We start from the raw sequence: 27,150 nt of genomic DNA on the forward strand, positions 1-27,150 counted from the left end.
GTCATCTTAAAGTCTTACCTTATATTAAGCTGCACATAGTCTCCTGCACCTTTTTCTAAATCATGCAGCAGGAACGGTAAAGCAGGAACAGTAAAACAGTTATTTTGAAATTAATATTGTTTCTGGCCAGTTTGAAATGGCTGCCAAGCTCCACCCACTGATGACATCACTATCTGGGTTGCATATTGCTTCCAATCAACAAAGGCTCACTAGTTGGATTCAACAGACTTTCAATGCTATTCAGCAGAGTGCATAGATGCAGCCCAGATGCTGCCCAGATCATGATGTCATAGGTGGGTGGAGCTTGACGTACAAATAGTCTCCTGCACTTTTTTCTAAATCATGCAGCAGGAACAGTTAAGCAGGAACAGTAAAACAGTTATTTTTAAATGAATATTGTTTCTGGCCAGTTTGAAATGGCTGCCAAGCTCCACCCACTGATGACATCACAATCTGGGCTGCAAATTCCTTCCAATCAAAAAAGGCTCACTAATTGGATTCAACAGACTTTCAATGCTATTCAGCAGAGTGCATAGATGCAGCCCAGATCATAATGTCATCGGTGGGTGGAGCTTGGCAGCCATTTCAAACTGGCCAGAAACAATATTGTTTTCAAAATAACTGTTTTACCATTTCTGCTGCATGATATAGAAAAGGTGCAGGAGACTATTTGCAGCTTCATCTAATTTAAGAATTTAGGATGACTAAGGTGTACACTGTCCCTTTAAATTTGTAATTTAGATTTTTTTTTTTTTTTTTTTTTTTAATAATTTTTTATTGAGACAATGGATAAGAGTAACAGAAAAGGGAGTGTGTCCCAGCACAAGACAAATACAAAAAGAAAAATAACTGTTACAAATCACATATGAAAGGTACATAAGAATTAAGACATTGATGTGCTAATATAGGATTTGTGTAATTTAGATTTTTTTTAATTGGTAGTTTTTTTTTATTTTATTAGAATAGTAATGTTAGTTATTTTAAGATAGTTATATTGTAATTTTAATTTAAAGTTAGGGGGGTGTTAGGTTTAGGAGTTGATAGTTTAATTTAGTGTTTTGCGATGTGGGAGGTCCGGCGGTTTAGGGGTTAATAGGTTTATTTAGGTGTCGGCGATGTTGAGGAGTGGCAGATTAGGGCTTAATAACTTTATTTAGTGGCAGCGATGTCGGGGAGTGGAAAAATAGGGGTTAATAGCTTTTATTAGTGTTGGCGATGTCAGGGAGCGGCAGAATAGGGGTTAATAACTTTTATTAGTGTCAGCGATATCAGGGAGCGGTGAATTAGGGGTGGTTTAGATTAGGGGTTTATATTAGGGTGTTAGGTTTAAATGTAACTTTCTTTTCCCCATAGATATTAATGGGGTTGCGTTACGGCGATCTCCATTCCGCACTTCAGGTGTTAGGTGTCTTCTAACACTCTCTCCCCATTATGGTCTATGGGGGAAAGCGTGCATGAGCAAGTCAAATCAGCCCTTGGCTTTTGTGCAGTATGGAGCTTATCGCACCAAAACGCACAGCACAAGGAGGCTTCTCAGTAACTCGTAATGGCAGCGTTATGGAGAGTGCAATTTTTTGGCGTTATTTTCACACCCTTTTTAGTGCACGGGGCGGGAGCGGGTGGGAACGCTACACTACAGAAAATATAAGTTTTAAAAAGTTTGAATAAGGGGTATTTTAATTTTAAAAAATATAAATCGAACATATCTAGGAGGGGGTGGGGGGTTGGTCTTTGGTGGGGCAGGGAGCTACACTACAGAAAAGGGGAAAGATTAAAAAATATCAGCAATTTTATTCTAAACTGGGTACTGGCAGACAGCTGCCAGTACCCAAGATGGCGGCCATTAAGACAGAGGGGAGAGTTAGAGAGCTGTTTGGTGGGGGATCAGTCAGGTTGGGGGCTAAAGGGGGGTCCTACAGAGCAGCATATGTAAATATGCCTTTTTTTTTTAAAAAAAAAAGCCTAAATATAGCTTTTATTTTAGTACTGGCAGAGTTTCTGCCAGTACTTAAGATGGCGGGGACAATTGTGGGGTGGGGGAGGGAAGAGAGCCGTTTGGGAGGGATCAGGGGGTCTGATGTTTCAGGTGGGAGGCTAAGCTCTACACTAAAGCTAAAATTAACCCTGCAAGCTCCCTACAAGCTACCTAATTAACCCCTTCACTGCTACCCATAATGCGTGTGATGCGCATTTAGCGGCCTAAGTACCAAAAAGCAACGCCAAAGCCATATGTATCTGCTATTTCTGAACAAAGGGGATCACAGAGAAAAAATTACAACCATTTATGCCATAATTGCACAAGCTGTTTGTAAATAATTTCAGTGAGAAACAAAAAGTTTGTGAAAAAGGGAACTTTTTTTTTATTTGATCGCATTTGGCGGTGAAATGGGGGCATGCAATATACCAAAATGGGCCTAGATCAATACTTTGGGTTGTCTGCTACACTAGACTAAAGCTAAAATTAACCCTACAACCTCCCTACAAGCTCCCTAATGAACCCCTGCACTGCTGGGCATAATACACGTGTGGTGCGCAGCGGCATTTAGCGGCTTTCTAATTACCAAAAAGCAATGCCAAAGCCATATATGTCTGCTATTTCTGAAAAAAGGGGATCCCAGAGAAAAATTTACAACCATTTATGCCATAATTGCACAAGCTGTTTGTAAATAATTTCAGTGAGAAACCGAAAGTTTGTGAAAAAGTGAACAATTTTTTGTATTTGATCGCATTTGGCGGTGAAATGGTGGCATGAAATATACCAAAATTGGCCTAGATCAATACTTTGGGATGTCTTCTAAAAAAAAATATATTCATGTCAAGGGATATTTAGGGATTCCTGAAAGATATCAGTGTCCCAATGTAACTTGCGCTAATCTTGAATAAAATGGTTTGGAAATAGCAAAGTGCTACTTGTATTTATGGCTCTATAACTTGCAAAAAAAGCAAAGAACGTGTAAACCTTGGGTATTTCTAAAATCAGGACAAAATTTAGAAAATATTTAGCATGGGTGTTTTTTAGTGGTTGTAGATGTGTAACAGATTTTGGGGGTCAAAGTTAGAAAAAGTGTGTTTTTTTCCATTTTTTTCTCATATTTTATAATTTTTTTTATAATAAATTATAAGATATGATGAAAATAATGGTATCTTTGGAAAGTCCATTTAATGGTGAGAAAAACGGTATATAATATGTGTGGGTACAGTAAATGAGCAAAAGGAAAATTACAGCTAAACACAAACACCGCAAAAATGTAAAAATAGCCTTGGTCCCAAACGGACAGAAAATGGAAAAGTGCTGTGGTCATTAAGGGGTTAAGAAATATGCAACTGATACTGTTGTATTAGTTTAAATTTCAATTTACACAATTTTCAGGGTAATGGTTAGCTTAGGTTTATTTGGGGGGGTTTGGTTGGGTGGGTGGTGGGTTTTACTGTTGGGGGGTTGTTTGTAATTTTTATTACAGGTAAAAGAGCTGATTTCTTTGGGGTAATGCCCCACAAAAGGCCCTTTTAATAGTATAGGTAAGTATGTATTTAGTTTTAAATATGAATTATTTAGGTAATAATTGTAAGTTTTATTTTGATTTATTTTAATTATATTTAAGTTAGGGGGTGTTAGGGTTAGGGTTACGTTGTGGTTAGGGTTATGCTTAAGGTTAGGGTTACGTTAGGGTTAGGTTTAGGGGTTAATATATTTATGTAGTGATGTGGGAGGCCAGAGGTTTAGGGGTTAATATTTTTTTTTTAATTATATTTCATTGTGAGGGGCTTGCGGTTTAGTGGTTAATAGGATTATTATAGCGGCGGTGTTGGCAGTCAGCAGATTAGGGGTTAATAATCTTTAAATAGTGTTTGCGATGCGGGAGGGCAGCGGTTTAAGGGTTAATAGGTTTATTATAGTGGCGACGATGTCGGGGAGCGGCGGAATAGGGGTAAATACATTTTTTAAGTGGTGGCGATGTCAGATTCGGCAGATTATAGGTTAACTCCAATGGCGTTACATAGCTTTAAAATCACAGAGTTGCTATTGCTTTATATAATTTCTGGACATTTGTATATCTATGCTGCTGCTTGGTTCACATTATATGCTTGCAGGAAAGCTGAATTCATTCACATGTAATTTTTAATAGAGAAATTGTATATGTTTGTATTCTAATAAAGTTTTAGTGCTACTTTCAGAGTTTTATTTTGATGCTTTTCCCTTAAAATGGCTGCAGCGCTCCCTGCTATTGGAAGAGTAAACATTTAAACAAATATTCTCTTTTTATCAAATATAGATTTCTGACTTTATATTATTGTTTTAACAGTAAAAGCTTCTTATAATAAATATAATATAGGAATTAATTTCCTTCCTTTATGCAATAAAAATAAAATATTTCCTCTTTTAATCATATTGTTACATATAGTATGTAGAATATAATTTAACGCTCTTGGGCAAATTATGAAAATTATTAAGTTGTTACAAAGTGTAACATTTACATTGCTAAATTGAAAATTAGATAATTAATAGTGAGCTGTTAACAATTTGTTAATTAAAAATTAGTCTGCATTTTTTTGCTGTTTTTGTAAAAAAATGTCAAACATAAGACATTCTCCTAGTTTACGAGTTTTGCGGTACGGCTTTTAACGCTGAAAAAATGTCCATTACGCTGGAATGGCCAGGAATGCATATTACGAGTTACAGCAGTATAGCTATACCGCAAGTATTTTAGCCTGTAACGCAACGTCCATTCCGCACTCTAAAAATTACATTTGAGTGTGGGACTTCCATAGAGCCAGTATTAGAGGTTGTGCAGTCTGGCTAAAATGCTTGCATTACAGCCTATACCGACACGATCCATACTGCCATCTTAGACCAGTAGTTATGAATTTTGTGAAACAAAAATGTTTCACAAAACTCATAACTAAAATGATACAAAGTAAACTAAGACCCATAAACTACCTATTAACCCCTAAATCGCCACCCTCCCGCATCACAAACACTATTTAAAACTTATTAACCCCTAATCTGCCACCCACCCACATCGTTACTATTAAATAAATTTATTAACCCCTTATCTGCTTCCCACCCACATCACCAATGCTATAATGAAGTTATTAACCTTTAACCGCCACTCCCCGACATCGCCACCGCTAAATAAACCTACTAACCCCTAAACCTTCAGCCTCCCACATCACCACCACAAAATAAATCTTTTAACTCCAAAACCGCCGGCCCCCCACATCGCAAAACACTAAATCAAACTATTAACCCCTAAACCTAACACCCCCTAAATTAAAATTTAAATTACAATATAACTATCTTAAAATAAATAAAAACTTACCTGTGAAATAAAAAAAAACTAAGTTTAGACTATAAATTAACCTAATATTACAATTCTAATAAAATAAAAAAACTACCAATTAAAAAATCTAAATTACAAAATTAAAAAACTAACATTATGAAAATATTTAAAAATTCTAAAATTACAAAAAATTAACAAACACTACATTTACAAAAAAATATAAAACACTAAGATGACAAAAATTAATAAACAAAATTATCAAAAATAACAACAATTAGACCTAATCTAATAGCCCTATAAAAATAAAAAACTAAACAAAATATAAACACCCCCTACAATAAACTACCAATAGCCACTAAAAGGGCCTTTTGTAGGGCATTGCCCTAAGTTAAACAGCTCTTTTACCTGTACAAAAATACAAAGTCCCCCAAACAGTAAAGCCCACAACCCAACCAACCCCCCAAAATAAAAAACCTAACTCTAAAAAAAACCTAAGCTACCCTAAAGGGGCATTTGTATGGGCATTGCCCTTAAAGGGCATTGAGCTCTTTTACTGCCCTTAAAAGGGCATTCAGCTCTTTTATAAGTGCCAAAAGCCCAAATCTAAAAAAAAAACCACTAAGCCTAGAATATCTACTCAGGGTTCCTGAACTCCGGACATCCATCCCCATCCAGGCAGTGAGAAGTCTTCATCCAGGCAGTGACACCTTCATACATCATGGGGGCGTCTTCTATCTTCATCCTGGCAGCGCAGAGAGGAGCTATCCTGGAAGACAATGACATTGTGCGCGGAGCATACTCTTCATATGGTCACCGCCATACACTGAAGTTGAATGCATGGTAACCGTTTCAAAATGGTGTACCTTGCATTCCTATTGGCTGATTTGATTCTTCAAATTCAAATCAGCCAATAGGATGGGAGCTTCTGAAATCCTATTGGTTGTTTAAAACAGCCAATACGATGAGATCTACTGAAATCCTATTGGCTGTTCAACGACTTAGGTGTTTTATTTTGTGGGGTTGGTTGGGTTGGTGGGCTTTACTGTTGTGGGGACTTTGTATTTTTTTACAGGTAAAAGAGCTGTTTAACTTAGGACAATGCCCTAAAAAAAGGCCCTTTTAAGGGCTATTGGTAGTTTATTGTAGGCTAGGGGGTGTTTTTATTTTGGAGAGCCTTTTATTTTTATAGGGCAATGTAATTGTTTTTATTTTTGATAATTTCATTTATTATTTTTTGTAATCTTAGTTTTTTTATTTTTCATAATTTAGTGTTTATTATTTTTGTAATCTTAGATTTTTTTTTATTTTTTTCGTAGTGTTAGTTTTTTTAAAGGGACAGTCTACACCTTAGTCATCTTAAAGTCTTACCTTATATTAAGCTGCAAATAGTCTCCTGCACCTTTTTCTAAATCATGCAGCAGGAACGGTAAAGCAGGAACAGTAAAACAGTTATTTTGAAATTAATATTGTTTCTGGCCAGTTTGAAATGGCTGCCAAGCTCCACCCACTGATGACATCACTATCTGGGTTGCATATTGCTTCCAATCAACAAAGGCTCACTAGTTGGATTCAACAGACTTTCAATGCTATTCAGCAGAGTGCATAGATGCAGCCCAGATGCAGCCCAGATCATGATGTCATAGGTGGGTGGAGCTTGACGTACAAATAGTCTCCTGCACCTTTTTCTAAATCATGCAGCAGGAACAGTTAAGCAGGAACAGTAAAACAGTTATTTTTAAATGAATATTGTTTCTGGCCAGTTTGAAATGGCTGCCAAGCTCCACCCACTGATGACATCACAATCTGGGCTGCAAATTCCTTCCAATCAAAAAAGGCTCACTAATTGGATTCAACAGACTTTCAATGCTATTCAGCAGAGTGCATAGATGCAGCCCAGATCATAATGTCATCGGTGGGTGGAGCTTGGCAGCCATTTCAAACTGGCCAGAAACAATATTGTTTTCAAAATAACTGTTTTACCATTTCTGCTGCATGATATAGAAAAGGTGCAGGAGACTATTTGCAGCTTTATCTAAGGTAAGAATTTAGGATGACTAAGGTGTACACTGTCCCTTTAAATTTGTAATTTAGATTTTTTTTAATTGGTATTTTTTTTTAATTTTATTAGAATAGTAATGTTAGTTAATTTATAGTATAAACTTAGTTTTTTTATTTCACAGGTAAGTTTATTTTAAGATAGTTATATTGTAATTTTAATTTAAAGTTAGGGGGGTGTTAGGTTTAGGAGTTGATAGTTTAATTTAGTGTTTTGCGATGTGGGAGGGCCGGCGGTTTAGGGGTTAATAGGTTTATTTAGGTGTCGGCGATGTTGAGGAGTGGCAGATTAGGGCTTAATAACTTTATTTAGTGGCAGCGATGTGGGGGAGTGGAAAAATAGGGGTTAATAGCTTTTATTGGTGTTGGCAATGTCAGGGAGCGGCAGAATAGGGGTTAATAACTTTAATTAGTGTCAGCAATGTCAGGGAGCGGGAACTTTCTTTTCCCCATAGATATTAATGGGGTTGCATTACGGCGATCTCCATTCCGCACTTCAGATGTTAGGTGTCTTCTAACACTCTCTCCCCATTATGGTCTATGGGGGAAAGCGTGCATGAGCAAGTCAAGTCAGCCCTTGGCTTTTGTGCAGTATGGAGCTTATCGCACCATAACGCACAGCACAAGGAGGCTTTTCAGTAACTCGTAATGGCAGCGCTATGGAGAGTGCAATTTTTTGGCGTTATTTTCACACCCTTTTTAGCGCAAAACTCGTAATCTCGGTGATTGTTTTGTTTTTTTTCTTCATAATTTTAATATTAAATGTAACATTGAAACAATTACACATGAACTTTCAAACCTTGATCTTGATACTGTACTAAAAAAAATCTCTATTATTGACATGCAAGGGCAGAATTTTAAAGTTGGTATTATCAGGAAGTATTTATCAGCCAATAAGCATTTGTACAAAGTAATTACCACCCAATAAATATTATTAAGAAATATGCAACTGATACTGCTGTATTAGTTTAAATTTCAATTTACACAATTTTCAGGGTAATGGTTAGCTTAGGTTTATTTAGATAGGTTTTTATTTGGGGGGGTTTGGTTGGGTGGGTGGTGGGTTTTACTGTTGGGGGGTTGTTTGTAATTTTTTTTACAGGTAAAAGAGCTGATTTCTTTGGGGTAATGCCCCACAAAAGGCCCATTTAATGGCTATTGGCAGTTTAGTGTAGGCTAGAGTATTTTTTTTTGGGGGGGGGTTATTTTGATAGGGTTATTATATTAGGAGTAATTCGTTTTTATTTTTGATAAATTTGTTTTTTATTTTTTGTAATTTAGTGTTTTGTTTTTTTTTTTGCAATTTAGATAATTGTATTTTATTAATTTAATTTATTTTATTTTATTGTAATGTTAGGTTTTAGTGTAAGGCAGGTTAGGTTTTATTTTACAGGTAAATTTGTATTTTTTTTAACTAGGTAGTTAGTAAATAGTTAATAACTATTTACTAACTAGTCTACCTAGTTAAAATAAATACAAACTTACATGGTAAAATAAAAATAAAACCTAAGCTGGCTACAATGTAACTATTAGTTATTTTGTAGCTAGCTTAGGTTTTATTTTATAGGTAAGTATGTATTTAGTTTTAAATATGAATTATTTAGATAATAATTGTAAGTTTTATTTAGATTTATTTTAATTATATTTAAGTTAGGGGGTGTTAGGGTTACGTTATGGTTAGGGTTATTCTTAAGGTTAGGTATGCTTAAGGTTAGGGTTACGTTAGGGTTAGGTTTAGGGGTTAATATATTTATGAAGTGATGTGGGAGGCCAGAGGTTTAGGGGTTAATATTTTTTTTATTATATTTCATTGTGAAGGGCTTGCGGTTTAGTGGTTAATAGGATTATTATAGCGGCGGTGTTGGCAGTCAGCAGATTAGGGGTTAATAATCTTTAAATAGTGTTTGCGATGCGGGAGGGCAGCGGTTTAGGGGTTAATAGGTTTATTATAGTGGTGGCGATGTCAGATTCGGCAGATTAGAGGTTAATAACTTTAATATAGTATTTGAGATGTGGGAGGGCCTTGGTTTAGGGGTTAATAGGTAGTTTATGGGTGTTAGTGTACTTTTTAACACTTTAGTTATTTTTTTGCTACAGCTTTGTAACGTAAAACTTATAACTACTGACTTTAGATGGCGGTACAAATCTTGTCAGTATAGGGTGTACCACTCATTTTTTGGCCTCACAGCAAGACTTACCAGCGCTATGAAAGTCCCATTGAAAAAGGACTTTTTAAAAAGTGCGGTACTGACGTTGCGTGACGGCCAAAAAGGTGTGCGATAGACCTATTCTGACAAGACTTGCAATAGCGGTGTTAGGGTAAAGGGCATCGTTATGTAGCATAACAATGCTTTTTCACTCATAATGCCAAACTCGTAATCTAGCAGAGTGTTTTTTAACACCTGAATTCATCCATTATCATTAATAATATAGCACAGAGCTACAGGAGGAACACCAACACGTGTGCACCCATGGCTTACTGCAATCAGCTGCTTAGACCACCAAAGGCTTAGCACTCGACAGAAGTCTATTAAATGATTGATTTAGCGCACCTGTCCTGACATGCAGATGTTAGCGTACCTGACCTGAGACTATGGGGCATATTTATCAAGTATGGAGCTTGAGGCCCCTTATTTTTCTGACAAGCCTTCAAGCTCGCCGGAAACAGAAGTAATCAAGAAGTTATGAAGCAGTGGTCTAAAGAGGTGGAAGACAGAGGTGGCGCTCTGAGGTGGCAGACAGAAATCAACCCGATTGAATACGATCGGTTTGATTGACACCCCCTGCTAGCTGCTGCGAATCTGCAGGGGGCGGCATTGCACCAGCAGTTCACAAGAACTGCTGGTGCAATGATAAATGCCGACAGTGAATGCTGTCGGCATTTATCGATGTGCAGCGGACATGATACACTACATTGTATCATGTCCGCTCTCACATTGGTAAATAGGCTCCTATTGCTTGAGCTATAAAAAATGTGTTTTTGTAGAATCTTGTATTTATTATTTTGTTTGTGTAAATTTTAGTGCAGGATGTTGAGCTGCAATAAATACAGACCATATTACTAGTGCTGAAACAGTTAGCACAGTCTGTTGCTGAGACATTAGCACAAAGTGACAAGGTCGAGTGACAGGACAATATTTTACTGCAGCATTGGAACAAGATGACAAAGTACAGTGTGTATATATGTGTCTACTTTAGTATCCATGGATATCATTTTTTTTTATTATTTAAGATTTATTAAAATAAAAAAAATGAAAGAGAAGCATGTGGATATATAAATATTTACATGGAAAAGTTTAACTTAAAGAGACACGCAACACAAAATGTTTCTTTCATGATTTAGATGGAAAATACAATTTTTATCAACTTTACATATGATTTCTATTATCTAATTTGCTTTCTTCTCTTAGTATCTTTGTTGAAAATAATACCTAGGTAGGCCCAGGAGCAACAATGCATTACTGGGAGCTAGCTGCTGATTAGTGACTGCACATATATGCCTCTTGTCATTGGTTCACTCAATGTACTCGGCTACCTAGCAGCAATGCTCCTTTAACAAAGGACACCTACAGAAAGATTTCAGTTTGATAAAATAAGTAAATTGGAAAGTTGTTTAGAACTGCATACATCTGAATCATAAAGGGAAAATGTGTTTCATATCCCTTTAAGGCTGTTATATGAAAGGGGCAATAAACACTTTTTGGATTAGGTTAAAATATTAAGCTTTCCTCACAATCCCTAAAGATAACAAAAAGCAAATGCTGTAATTTTGTTTTTTTAAAATGTTACAAATTCCATAAACCAGCTTATTGATTCACAGCATTTTGAAAACGTAGAATATAGAATTTGCTTTTTGACCTCTCTAGGGATTGTGGGACAAGCACACATTTTTCACAAAACAAAGAGGTGTTTAAAGCATATTTATTTACCATCACTCCTTTTTGAATTTCCTTATTTGCCAATGATCAATCTATCCATAGGAGTGTGTTTATATATCATGTGTTTTCTGTTTTTAAAGGTACATTAAACACCTCTTGGTTTTGTATTTGTCCCATGCTTTCTAAGGAGGCCAAAAAGATTCTATAATCTAAATACTGCAAATTAACTAAACCAGCTATTTGACGTGTGTAAACAAGGGAGATGCCTACCAAGCAAGAAAAAAAGTAGATTTCTTAAAAAAAAGAGAATAAATATTTTAGAAATGTTGATTTTTAAAATCCCCCCCCCCCCCTTTTAGGCAACAATGCAAAAAAAAACTAAAAATTATCAACCAAATATATTCAATTGTTATACATATACATATCTCTGGGTAATACTAACCTTTAAGAAACCCCCTGCCATGAGGAGTGGACAGAACTGGCCACTTCCTTAATTTTATGTATATACTGTAGGTAACTCTTCATCAATGCCCCTTCCTCCTACTAGTTACATCCAGCCATGAAAGAAAAGGACAAAAGAGGTAGTGAGGGAGCCTGATATTACCCTGGGATATGCACCAATATGTAGAAATTACTCATATTTGGTTGTTACTTTCAAGTTATCTTGGCCCTTCCTGGTAGTATTTACAAGTCAGATGACTACAGAGCAGTACAAATCAACAATGGGTGAGAAAAAGAAAAACTACATAAGACAAACGCATACCAAAAATATAGGCATTTCTTACTTTATAACAACAGAAAACAAAATAAATATTATGTTATCCTCTCCTTCTGCAAACCCCAGAGATTTTCTGAAGAATTAGCTGTAGTGGTGAAACCCCCCATAAATCAGCTTGGAGCCCCACCTCTGACACAGATAATGCACTTCTATAACTTTAGATGTTGGAAAATGACTGCAAAACACTGGAACCTGAAGGTTGTAACTGGAGGCCATGAGGTAATTTTCTAGCAACACCCTCTTCTTTACAATCATCTAGAAATTTTCTGCATTCAGAGGCCAATCTTCTGAAAGTAATTTGCTTATTCTGAACACCTTGAAGATGAACAGCAATGAGAGTCTGAAATTTCTCTGTGCCAGACAAAAATCGAGACACCTCAAATAATACCTAAGATGCCCTTCTTCTTTAAAATGAATGTTAGAACTTGCTGTCCTATTGTCTTTTTTTCTGAATTTTTGATGACTATTGCTCCAAAAGATCCTGAAAATAAAGAAGGAGTTGATAAAGGCCTATTATTATTTTAGACATTTAACTTTACCCTAATACCTTGAAAATATTGTTCCTGGCAGATATCCCTCATCCAAACTTGCTTACGTCTGTCTAGGTGACAACCCAATTTGGCACTGCCAAAGGATGGCCTCTTGAATGGTTTGGAGACTGGATCCACCAATGCATGCTCTTCCTGTGATTTTCTTTAAATGCAATACATTGCATAAGGCATAGATTCTTTTGAGGATATTGTAAATAATTACACTAAAAGAGCCACCTTTGCCATCTCTCTAATTTCACTAGATAAATGACAGAAGCCATATGCCCCAGTGTCCTCATCCATTGTTGTGCTGCCATGAATCTGATGTACTTCAGATTTCTGAAATACTTTATTAAGAACTGTTTCTTTTGAAGAGGTAGTGAACCCAGAACTTCCTTTATGTTGAAACAAGCTCCCAAGCTGATTGTGTTGGGTGAAACTGACTCTTGGTAATTCTTTAGTCATCAAATAAATGAAGAATCTACACAGTGAAAACAGTGAAAAAGCACAAGGTAACATAATATGTGTTCTATACCCAAGTATACCACAATGAAATGAGCCTGAGCTGTGTATGTGATGAAATTAGATGCAGAAATATGGTAACATGAATGATATTTCCCTTGTCATATACTTTTCTAATGTAGTTTGTATAATATTAAGAACTATTGTGTGTATTTTTTCTCTATGAAGTGCCTATTTTAATTGATAACATATACAAATTATATGATGACGTATATGATAATGTTTTAGTTAGCATACTTAAAAGACTTTCAATTTGTCAGAATATATATATATATAGTAATTAACCTACAGGAGATAGGAGATATGAAAAATTATGAAGAGGACACTTTTATTATATATTTGTTGATAATGTGCTAGAAATCCAACTCCATATTAATTTACTAATTTATTTTATTGCACAATGTAATGCTTGTTTCAAATGTCCACTGTTGGTGTGTCATTTTAAATATACTGGCCCAGATTACAAGTGCAGTCCTCCCATCTGTCCCTATATGAGAGGAACTGTCCCTGATTTCTTTCCCTCTAAGACAGGCACAAAATGGTGACAGGCTCCTATCAACCTCCTGTGTCCCTCATACCCTTCTAAAAATGTTGGGAGATATGCAAGTTGGGAGTTAATTATAGTGCAGGGTGTGTTATCAATATTGCTGGACCACACAAAATAATATTACAAGTGGTAAAACACATTTTTCAGAGAAGGTGTAGTGCAGCGTCATACATTTCATCAGATTCTTTAGTAATTGCCCTCAAATTATGCAGATCAGGTTTATTAAATTACACCTCATATCAATTGTACATATTAACCCATACACAACAACATACCAATCCACATCAGATGATATGTATTATAGTTAGGTTATTTAGACACAGTACCAAAAGTGATCCATCCTGTTATAGAATCATACAACTGGCACCAATGCTAGTCTAATGAAATACAGTGTCTCCATATCAGACAATCACCATGCAGAATAACCCATGTATGTAGATTATGTCACATAAAAGGAGGCGTACGATAGATCAATATGTTTTAAGTAATTTTCTTAAAATCATAACAGCCTTATATAGGAATCTTTTTTACTCACTCAACACTTGGATATTGGGATAGTTATACATCTTTTGCTGACCTCATAATATGTGCTTCACTTTGGGATGCCATATTGTTTTTGTGTTGCTCTATTGCTTTATCAACAGAGGACAGCATGCATGTGTGTATGTTTTTTATTCGTACCTTCTCTTCCCTTGTGTTGTTTTTAATATTTAATAGTAAAAGTTGCTTAGGTCACTCGTTCTTCCTGTTAAAATTGATCATTCTGATTGACCGCTTATCCAAGTTTATGCGCTTTCCTTTTTTTAATTGTTTGCTAATATATTAGCTTACATTAAGCACTGCCTCCCATTGTGTTATCATTGGGCACAATGGGCAATAAATCTCCATTGCGCAGCTATTACAAGTTTTGAAAAATCACGATTGCACACGCTCTCACCTTTTAAGCAACAATCCTTTCAGCGTTCGAAGAGCTGTAGTTAAAAGTTTTGCACAACATAACAGTTTCACGAAACACTTAAAAAATACATTACAAAGTACACTTACACTCATATTAACACTGTCCAAAATAATTATTTTTAAAAAATTGCACACAAAAGTTATAAGGGCTCATAGATAGGAGATCTCGGGCATTAGAAAAAAAAACAGGGATTTTACATTGACATACATATTCTGCCTCCTTAACAGAGCTGTGAAATGTGGGTTCCTGAGACTATCTGCTAAGTCTGTATTGACCACCAATACTCACAGAATGAAGGTTCAGCAGACAGCTTCAACTCAGCAAAACTGACATGAAGAAGGGTGTCTCAGTTAAAATAATTATTATTAAGGCTGACAATTATATACAGAAATGCAGGTGAAAAGACAGTAGTTCTTACTAGCATGATACACAAAATGGCTGTTACATAGCCAGTAAAATTAACAGTGCATGCATGAACAACATGGGAGAAGCTAACTGAATACAGTTAAAGTAAGGAAGCCCAATAGGGACAAAATACCTATGAAATAATAGGAGTCAGCAGCAAACAGAAGATTCAACACAGAACACAAAAAATACAAAAATAAACCCCGAGTCTTTGGGCATGACACTCCCGGTCTGAAATCTTTAGATTTCAAAATAAACTCTAATATTGTAACTATTAATGTCCTCATACAAGTCCAAATGTTGTAACCTGGAAGACAGAAAGAGAAAGCATACAATATTACAACTATAAGTTGTATAAACGATAAACTTGAGTAGAAAGTTTTAAATGTTTTGTGGCTTGAAGGTGGGCCATAGTCCAAGATGACAGGAATAATAACCTAACAAGTAAAACCCATCTTCAGGCTGGGGAAGCTGCACTAGGCCAAAACTTCTACCAACCCATGTTGTAATCCAAGGTGGTTAGAATGTTCCAAGAAGATGAAGTATCTTGAATGACACAGCTGGAGGTCCATGGAAATGCTTTCCACCAAGATCTGTGACATTTGTCAGAGGCTCTCAAGTGACTTCTTCCCTTGACAAAAGGAGTACTAGTTCAGTGATTGGCCGGAAAAAACACCAGTCAAAGTTTCTCGGAGGGATTGTAGAGGTTCCAATATTTTGGGTGAGTAGTGTAGCTGGGGGGTCCCAGTTAATATTCTCTGTGGTAAGTTGTCTGAGCAGTATCTTGCCCTTAATTGTAACAGGGGCTATGAACCCGAGGAGGTCGTAGATGCAGTTCACAACAGACAAGATACCTTGCTTGATGAAGGGCTTTTCACATGCTCTTCAGGGTGCGCTTTAAAGAGGAAAATCTAGCAGCTGCTGGCTTTAAATTGTTAGGTAGCTTCTCTTTTGGAGAATGAAAAGGAAGGGGTGCTACCCAGCTGTTGGCATCATCCTGAAATAACTCTCTATATATAAGTCTGAGAAATTCCATGTCTTCTCTTGCGAGTGCCAGTTTGTTGTCATCACTGGTAGAATTGAACACCGTTGATCCAAATGTGTTGTCCCAGGACTGAAAGGCATTCATATTACTTTGGTTGTTATGCTGCCACTTACTGTCGTTCAATTTCTCTTTCACACAGTAGTGGTGTGGGGATCGTTCAAGACAGGTGTTGCAACCATCTGGCAAGATGTATATTTTAAAAGAGATCTTGGTAGGTATCTACATTTTGCCTATACAGACATTGCCAATGATAACCCAACCTAGATCAAGGCATTGGGCAAATGGAAAATCATTTGATCTTTTAATTTGTTGATATACCTTATGTACTCTGAGCATGTCTCTGCCCAGAAGAAGCAGGATATCTGTGTTCTTGTCCAGGGCTGGTATCTCTTTAGCAGTAGCCCTTAGAGGAGAATGGCAAAAAGCATCCTCTGATGCAGGGATCTCTTCTTTGTTAGATGGGATCTGGTTGCACTCGACGAGTGTTGGTAAGGATATCTCCAGATTGTCGCCGGGAGAAGCTACTACACGTTTGCTGGCTCTTCTTCCATAGACCTCTGTAATGCCACTACGTGTTCCCAAAGTATAAGGATAGGCATCTCCCTTTAAGTTCAAAAAAGATCAAATAGTTCCGATCTTGCGAGTGATCGATTGCTCTGTTCGTCGAGAATCGCATATGTCTTAAGAGACTTTTCTGGATGACCCTTGGGGTATATATTAACCAAACGTATTTTAGCACAAGACTTATCACAAAGGTCTTCTCTGCAGATTTCTGTACAGGAAGAAGACAGACACTGTGGGAGCTATTTGATCTGTAGACTCCCTGCCGTGCTTTGTCACAGGAAAGGAGTCTGCTGAAGATGCAGGGATGTACTGAGATGGATGCAGCGCCTGTACATGATCCTCACAATCACACTCTATGCACTTGATAGGTATCTTACAGTCCTTGGCAAAATGCTCAGTGGAAGCACAACATCTGAAACACCCCCCATATGTCTATAGGAGTTCTATGCTCTCCTGGAGCGGTTTCTTTTCTAAAGCCGATGCACTTTTTGAGGGGATGTGGCTTTTAGGCGGTTAGGATTCTCAATCTTTTCACCCTGTTTGCTCTTGTCTGAGGTAGGAGGGGGAAGGATGTTAGTATTTTTTGCTGTTACTTGACCGCTGCAGTTTCAGAGATTAGAGCGCAAGCTATCGTATGTCTGAGAAGGGGGGCCAGGGGCATTGAACTCACTGTTGGAAAAACTGTGGTCATTATTCATTTCTCCAATATCCCTGATGAACTCACAGAAATAGTAGAATGGGAGAAAGGAGACTTGATTCACTTTTTTATACTTAGACCCAAGGGCACCACATTTTTCTTGAAGATTGCATGGCAGCTTGCAAACTATTGGGTTTACCCCTTGAGCAGTGTCCAGATAGCTGAGGCCAGGTAGGTAAACATCTGCTTTAGCCAGTTGGAGCTCTAAGAAAAGGTCACTGAGTTCCAAGAGTTTTTGCTTGTCCTTGAAGGATATTTTTGGGAAATCCTGCAGTCGTTTAAACAAAGTATTCTCTATGACTTTGGGGCTGCCAAAACTTTGTTCTATTCTTTGCCAAGCAGCATTGAGGTCTACTGTTGGGTTGTCGATGTGGACAGCTCTGAGTCTTTTGACATGTTCTGTAGATTGTGGGCCAAGCCACCTGATCTTTAGGTCAAGCTCCTCAGCAGGGGTAATCCAAGGTCACTAATAGCATTTCTGAAGGCCCTTCTTCAGGTTGTATAATTTTCAGGCTGGTCGTCAAACTTTGAAAGACTGGTCTTGGTAAGCTCAGGGCGAACCATGTACTTTGCAAACTCTGACATGTTTGATTTCTCTAACTTTGAGCAGGGAATTGCAGGTTGAAAGGTGTTGATCACGTTGCTTGCGGTATTCTGGTTAGGTGACAGAGGGTACACAGCAAAATTTTCTGAGTTGTTTTTTCGTGTTAATTTATCAGAGTTAAAAAGTGTTGAATTTGGTGTTAATTTTAATCACATCAACACTTGCAGTGTAAATCAATGGTCAGTCAGTGTTATTACAACAAGTTTATTATAACAACACTTGTGAGGAGTTGATCCAATTTCTGCTCTTAGAACTATTTTTCCTTTTCTTTATTTATAAATATATATTTGCCTCTTGGGGTGGGTGGTGAATAAGAAATATATATTTTTATATTTTTAATATCATTTACACTTTGACTTCCCAAGTCAAATTGTAAATGATCATAAAAATAAATAAAAAACGTTTTCATTGTGTTCAATGTTCCCTATCATGTCAGCGTGGCCGCGCATTGATACATTTTTGTCCTGTGCACCTGTCAATAAAGCTGGGGCATCCAATGGGGCATCGAATATCCTGGAGCCCTCAGCACGCCAACATTTTCTCAATAAAATTTTCTCAAAATTGGACTTCAATAAAATAAAAGTTCAAACTGATACTTTCTGTTGCCTGTTCTTTTAAGATGAGTGACTGTATTAATTTGAAAAGTATGTAGATTTAATTTAAATGAGAGAAAAAGTATAGAGTCAGGGAAAACCTTCAAATAAATAACTAATAAAGGCTTATATGTTCAAACTGATAATTAGGATTACGTACTTATGAGGGGTGCCCATATGAGGGGTGCCTATATGAGCCAAACAATAATGTGACACTATAAAAGTCCAGTAAATAATATAATGTCAGTAGAGTGAGTTTTTGAGAGAATTTGAGAGATCATTTGTATACAATATATACGTATATATGCAAATTCAACTGAGCAAAACCAGCATCCACTTAAGGAGACACAGTTGCTATAAATGCCTTACAATGATGTACAGGGTCTATCTCACCCGTTCTGTTGCCGAAATAGTAGCTCCTTTGGATGTATGGCCGGACTCCTCCATTATATACAGTGGCACTGTGTGTGGCAGCTTCGCTCTGTGTTTATAGAAACATGTCCTGAATTATCTGTAGGATTTTCCTACATAAAAACATGGGCAAGAACATGATAAGAGATAGATAACTCCAGTTGTAGAGCAATTAATAAAAGATTTAATTTTATAAATTTTCCCAGTAGAGGTTTCAAATGTCTTGGTCTTCTTTACAAAAGTGCAGGCTACACAATGGTTGCATGGAGAACTTTCATCTATGTTCTGAGCCTAGTCAGTTAACCAATTTTTAGGATTCACTTTTATAAATTCACTTGTAACTAGTAAATCCTTCAGGTTATTTGCTCTCCATGCAGTAATCTGGGAATAGTCTCCTACAAAGTCACAGAGAGCATCGTCTTGGGACAAAAAATACCAATTTTTGTTCAGTATGGTTCTTCTATATTTCATAATAAATCGTATTTTACTGTCATCCTTGCGTTGCTCTCTGACCATGTAGAAGATCTTGTCTATCCTGAGTTTCAGTTTTGTATAGAACTCTTTTAATAGATCTTTTTGAATAGCATCTTTCATAAAACCTTTCCGCCATCTCCTTTGCCTGTTTATTGAAGGTATATAGGTTTTTAATAAGCTCTTCCTAAGCGCAGGAATTGGCCAAAAGGAATACCTTGTTTCACATTTTTTGGGTGATGGCTACTCCCCAAAAGTACGCTTTTAGAGGCTGTTTTCTTCCTATAAACCTCAGTACAGATTTGGTAAGGTCCAAAAAACTAATGCTATTAGGATCACTGACACAGGTAAGGTAGATATTAAAAGTATTCAAAATCGCATTAGCATTAGTACTTCCCACAGAATTAAGATATCAACCACGTACAGAGCTAAACAACATAACGTTCAAAAAAGAAGAAGAAAAAAAGCAAGCTCAACTATAATAAAATAATAAAATGATATAAAATATGTGTTACCTGAAGTGAGGTGCAACCTGGAAAAATTATTTACAAAAGCAGTAAATTAGAAAAGTGGATGCACCAAAATAAGGCACCTACAAACCAGGAAAACAGCACCCTCACTATAAATAATTAATCAATCAATCACAAGGACACAAAGGTTAATATGCAAAATAGAAAAATATTGAATTCCTAGTCACCCTTTCCATGCATAGTATAGCCATTCTAGGATTCAGGGACACTTCAAGTATTAATAGGTTAATATGTTGTAAATTATGCAGTATAAGTAACATGGTTTGACACTAGTCACACTATAAGAATTAATGTATTCCATATAAATATATTGAGAATTATTTATAGTAAATATATATGTCAGTCACATTGTTTAAGTTGTATATATTATGTGTTGTTCGTCTTGTCTCGTTTTAAATCTTCCTTTGAATGTTTAATGATGGTATATATGACTTTACATTATTTCATATTTTATGAGCAAGTTTACGAGTAAGAAGAAACAAAAGTAATTTGAAATTTCTGCTGATCTATGACGAGTTAATATCACATGATTTACTCGGCCAATAAGAGGAACATATCTACGTACTATGCTATCACCCGGAAAAAGCTCCCTGCTGCTCGTGTTATGGAGCAAAACATGCAAGAGGATGCGTTGGTGTACAACATTCTACCCGTGGGATCCCCCACCTTACCCGGCTGATATTTTTCCCTGTGTGGAAGAGAAGTGAGCTTGCCTACCAACATTTAACCATCTTTGGTGTCATCGTCTCTTTTGAAGGAGAGGTAGTATTACTGGATATTGATGCTACCGGAGGAGGGGGTCGGCTCCTGCTGACAGCGACTTGCCTCTTGATACCGCATATTGTTTATTCTCATGTGGATACTCCACACAGGGTTACAGTGGATTATAACTTTCTTATTCATTTGAGTGCCTTACTGTCTGCATGCACTTTATATGATTAATTGCTTGCTTGCTCTGTCACATCTGCATGTATTCATCTGTCGTTTGGCTGTTATAAATAACACTTTATGCATCCATGGAATTAAGCATTGTGGCTTAATTATTTCAATATTGAACAGTAACTGCATTGACTTTTGATAATATGGTGCACCATTAATGACTATTACAGCCGGCTAGGCTACTCTTTTGCTTGTGAGGGGCCCATGTGTTGTTTTGTGTGTCTATGTGTCTACATGTGGTTTTTATATGTTTGATCTTATAAATATTTTTCTATTTTGCATATTAACCTTTGTGTCCTTGTGATTGATTAATTATTTATAGTGAGGGTGCTGTTTTCCTGGTCTTTTGGAGGCACCTTATTTTGGTGCATCCACTTTTCTAATTTACTGCTTTTGTATATGGTTAGAAAGTTGCTGTTGAGTAGCTAGCTGGATAATGGACTCTGTGTGGCAGAGGTATAACTAATTTATACAGGCCCCGACTCTGCAACTGTAACTGTCTTGATTTGTGTGATGCAGTTAGAATATCTGTTTACTGTTTCACACTGCAGGCTGCTCTGTGTTGCTAGTGGTTGTAAATGTTTTGATCTGTGTGATGCAGTTAGAATATATGTTTACTGTTTCACACTGCCGGCTGCTCTGTTTTGCTACTAGTAGTTGTAAATGTCTTTATCTGTGTGATGCAGTAAGAATATCTGTTCACTTAAGGGATTAAAAGCTTACCATGTCGCTCCTAGGAAGGAGGGGGAAAATAACCCACAACCTTTAATGAAGACAGACATTTAGGTTTGGGAAAAATTGGACCATCACTGGTCCCCTTTATTAACATATAACTTAGTAAATAAATAAATAAATAAATAACCCACAGACTATAAACGGATGGCGGCAAATGAGAAGCTAAGACCAACCCCAGACTGAAGAGGTCAGCGGCCTGATCTAGACAACAGCAGGTAACTCTGCTCGGTTGGAGATGCTATTAGGGGTGTTCTGAGTTATCCTGGCCTACCAACCCAGAAGGAGGGGCAATCCAGTTAACTGAAGTAATCAGCCCCACCCTCATCAGCCTGGCCATCACTCCCCCCGTTCACCATCTCCATGCGCTGCTGGCCGCTACCTCCCGCGGTTAGGGTGGACCTACCAACCAGGAGGCTCCGAGACCACCAGGCCGCTTAAGCCAGCAAGTCAACAGAGGGAGGTCAAAACTACAGCTATGGGCTTACATAAATTAGAACACCTATCTCTATCTCAGCCATAGCACCCTACCTACAGCACCTTTCTCATGCCGCCAACAGGGTGGGAGGGAGTGCAACTTGACAGATTTTTGTCCAGGATCAAAAAGGAACAGGAACTGCAGACACCAGCTTAGGAAAGGTAAGCCACTCCCTGTCCCTGCAACATTGTTGCAACTCACAACACCCCCTCCATCTTCCCTCTCCCTTCCAGTCTTAACCCTTATGACGCTGCAAGCAAATCTGGCTCTACACTTACTTAAGGGATTAAAGGCTTACCATGTCGCTTCCAGGAAGGAGGGGGAAAATAACCCATAACTCTTATAACTTTAAGTAATAACTTAACGGACCCCAAAGGGTCAACCTTTAATGAAGATAGACACAGGTTTGGGAAAAATTGGACAATCACTGGCCTCATTTATTAACATATAACTTAGTAAATAAATAAATTACCAACAGACTATCTATAAACAGATAGTGGCAAATAAGAAGCTAAGACCAACCCCGGACTGAAGACGTCAGCAGCCCAATCCAGACAACAGCAGGTAACTCTGCTCGGGTGGAGATGCTTCTAGGGGTGTTCCAAGTTCTCCTGGCCTACCTACCCAGAGGGAGGGGCACTCCAGTTATATATATATATATATATGCCCCAAGTTATCAAGGTCTGTCGGACCTGATCCAACAGTGCGGATCAGGTCCAACAGACATCGCTGAATACGGGGAGCAATACGCTCACCGTATTCAACATTCCACCAGCAGCTCACAAGAGCTGCTGGCGCAACGCCGCCTCCTGCAGACTTGCGGCCAATAGGCCACCAGCAGGGGGGTGTCAATCAACCCGATCGTACTCGATCTCAGAGCAGGCGGACAGGTTATGGAGCAGCGGTCTTTGTGACCACTGCTTCATAACTGATTCATAATTGATTCCCAGAAAAGATAAGCACAGTCTTACGGTATAATCACTGCCGCCAGGGTGCACTTCCTATTATTGTAGACAATCCCCTTGAAAAAAGGCACTCACTGGACTTCAGCACAATATCCAAAATTTTAATTAATCTTGAAAGACATCTCGTAACAAACATAACATTTCGGTGTTATTTCAACACCTTTGTCAAATGTCAAGTTTACAGAATAAACATATTTCCATAGAAATTCATAACACCGCATCACAAATACCCACCTTATATACATTTTAAAAAAGCCCGGTTCACCACATTGCATCGACTCTCGACGACGTCATCCCACTATTGCGTGAGTGTGATGCGTCATCACGATTTGTTTGGATTAGTAACCTCCCAGACAGAGCTTGTAAATTTAGTCCGCAATCGCGTATGGCATGACTGTAAACAACAGTCAAAGGGAAGGTGCTTTTGCAGAATTAACAAGTAAAGCACAACAGTGCTCAAATTAGTTAAATTGCATTATATTAATGGATCTACATAAAACCCAATTACTCCTGACCAAATACCACCCTTGTGTCATACAGCGAAAATGCGGACCTGTCACAAATAATTAAAATCAATATCATATTATTGCATAAATTCTATGCTGTTGTTGCAACTATATACAGACAAATTCTCACAAGTGAGTTAGCCATAAAACTCTAGAGGAAACATAGATTGCCCCATTATATCAAAGTAATATACCTTACACAATCTTAACCCATTACTTCATGCCTCTTGTCTATGGATAGAAACCCGTGTGTACCTACTAGAATGAAAATTCATGTAGGATCCTTTCATGGGTTGATGCATATTGGAGTGGTTAGATAGTGTAAATATATAGTCAGTCTGTAGGTTATCTGGTGTAAAATGGTCCGAAATCGAGATAAGTATTGAGTCCCCTGGGTATTAGGGTATCAAGAGTATAGATCCACTTTGTCTCCATTTGGAGAAGCCGCTTTGCTATATTGCCCCCCCTGGATAGTGGGGGAATATGATCACTTACCATCGTTCTTATGATGGATACACTGTGCTTATACTGTGCAAAATGGCGTGCCACCGGCTGTTCCGAATCCTCTGTTTTGAGGGCTTCCTGAATGGCACAACGATGATTCGCCATCCTATCCCTGAAGCTTGTGATTGGGAACACGGGCAAGCCAACATGTATATAACATGTGTACTGGTACAAGTGAGTCTATGGCGGATGGTATAGCGTTGATTGGTGTGGGGATGTTGAAATGTTTTGCCCCTCATCATGCTATTGCATGTCGTGCAATTTCCACACGTAAAGCATGGCTATCTGTTTATACCATGCCATGTACAGGTTAGCATATGAGGGTGCCATGTTTGAACCCATGGCTGTCCCAGAGATTTGCAGATAATAATCTCTTTCAAATCTAAAAAAGTTTTTGTCAAGGCATAGTGTTAGCATCTCACACAAAAACTCAATAGGCGGTCCCTCATACAAAAGGTTATCCATCACCATTGACCTGACAGCTGTCACACCTCCCCCATGGGGGATAGAGGTGTAGAGACTGTCAACATCCATGGTGACCAGGATATCATCGGTTTGTAAACCTGCATAGCTCCTGAGAGTTTTAATGAGACTCAGTGAGTCCTGTAGATATGCAGTTGTATCTTTCACTGCAGGATGCAAATGAAAGTCAATACAAATAGCTATTCTAGACAATAAGGAATCCCTGGCAGACACAATGGGTTTGCCAGGGGGATCCTTAAGAGTCTTTTGCACCTTCGGCAACAAGTACAACACAGGTATTTTCGGATATTCAGTAGTTAAGAAAAATCAACTTCCTGTTCAGTCACCCTAGACACCAAAAATTGGGTATAGTTACATCTCAACTCACTAGGGTTATCCGCAACAATAGTGATGTACCCACTATGTTGGAACAGTTAAATGAGATGGAGAAGAAGTTGATAAAAAGGGGTTATGATGGTGCAATGGTCCGAGATACTAGAGAAAGGTTGCTGGAAAGCACAGTGAAGAATGTACCAAAAGCACAAAAAGAGCTAACATCACAGCTGAACTTTGTAAGCACATATACTTCAATAAGTCGAGCACTCACGAGATCGGTACACCAACAATGGAGATGGATGCTACGCTCCCATTCCAGGGGATCAAGCCACCACGGATGGTGCATAGGCGGGCAGACAATCTGCGGGACCTACTGGTAAAAACTGATCCAGTAGGATGCTATCAGAGTGAAACTTGGCTAAAATCTTCAAGCAAAGATGCTTTATGTGTGGAAATTGAACGACATGCAATAGCATGATGAGGGGCAAAATATTTCAACATCCCCACACCAATCAACGCTATACCATCCTCCATAGACTAACTTGTACCAGTACACATGTTATATACATGTTGATTTGCCCATGTTCCCTGGTATACATTGGGAAAACAATCACAAGCTTCAGGGATAGGATGGCGATTCATCATTGTGCCATTCGGGAAGCCCTCAAGACAGGGGATTCGGAACAGCCGGTGGCACACCATTTTGCACAGTATAAGCACAGTGTATCCAGCATAAGAATGATGGTAATTGATCATATTCCCCCTCTATCCAGGGGGGGCAATAGAGCAAAGCGGCTTCTCCAAATGGAGACAAAGTGGATCTATACTCTTGATACCCTAATACCCAGGGGACTCAATACTTATCTCGATTTCGGACCATTTTACACCAGATAACCTACAGACTGACTATATATTTACACTATCTAACCACTCCAATATGCATCAACCCATGAAAGGATCCTACATGAATTTTCATTCTAGTGGGTACACACGGGTTTCTATCCATAGACAAGAGGCATGAAGTAATGGGTTAAGATTGTGTATGGTATATTACTTTGATATAATGGGGCAATCTGTGTTTCCTCTAGAATTTGTCTGTATATAGTTGCAACAACAGCATAGAATTTATGCAATAATATGATATTGATTTTAATTATTTGTGACAGGTACGCATTTTTGCTGTATGACATATGGGTGGTGTTTTGTCAGGAGTAATTGGGTTCTATGTAGATCCTTTAATATAATGCTATTTAACTAATTTGAGCACTGTTGTGCTTTACTTGTTAATTCTGCAAAAGCACCTTCCCTTTGACTGTTGTTTACAGTCATGCCATACGCGATTGCGGACTAAATTTACAAGCTCTGTCTGGGTGGTTACTATGGTAACCCTTAGCCAATCAAATCATGATGACGCGTCACGCTCACGCAATAGCGTGATTACGTAGTCGATGCGATGTGGCGAACCGGGCTTTTTTAAAATGTATATAAGGTAAGTATTTGGGATGCAATTGTTATGAATTTCTATGGGGATATGTTTATTCTGTAAACTTGACATTTGACAAAGGTGTTGAAATAACACTGAAACGTTATGTTTGTTATGAGATGTCTTTCAAGATGAATTAAAATTTTGGATATTGTGCTGAAGTCCTGTGAGTGCCTTTTTTTCAAGGGGATTATATATATACACACACACACATACACACACATATACACTTTTTACAGACATAATTCACCCCTGGTCAGATGATCCATCATTCCATGAAATTAACTAGAATGAACATCTGGATGGATCCATCTTTTTCTGAGTTCCTGCAGGCTCGCCAGAAACAGCAGTTATGAAGCAGCGGTCTAAAGACTCTGAGCAGGTGGACAGAGATCGCCACAATTCAACCCGATCAAGTAGGATCGGGTTGATTGACACCCTCCTGCTGGTGGCTGATTGACCGCAAGTCTGCAGGGGGGGGGGGCGTTGCACCAGCAGTTCTTATGAGCTGCTGGTGCAATGCTGAATACGGAGAGCGTATTGCTCTCCGTATTCAGCGATGTCTGTCGGACCTGATCCGAACTGTCAGATCAGGTCCGACAGACATTTGATAAATAGGCCTCATTGAATCCTTCCTAACATGCTACTGTTACACATAGTAACTCACCAGGCAGACTGACTCCCTTTAAATTCCAAACACTCACATGGTACGGTTAGGCTTAATTAGAGTCTGTGTGTGTCATACTGTAAAAGCCTGTTCTAAGTGAGAGATAATCTCCTAGCTACTTACCGCTCTGTAGTGTAGGCTGGGGGCTCACTGTCTCAGGCAAGGCCGCAGCAGCTGATTTTACAATGCCCATGAGCCCAGGAAGACA

The sequence above is a fragment of the Bombina bombina genome, chromosome 4 (genome assembly GCF_027579735.1).
Source record: "Bombina bombina isolate aBomBom1 chromosome 4, aBomBom1.pri, whole genome shotgun sequence".
Classification (NCBI taxonomy): Eukaryota; Metazoa; Chordata; class Amphibia; order Anura; family Bombinatoridae; genus Bombina; species Bombina bombina.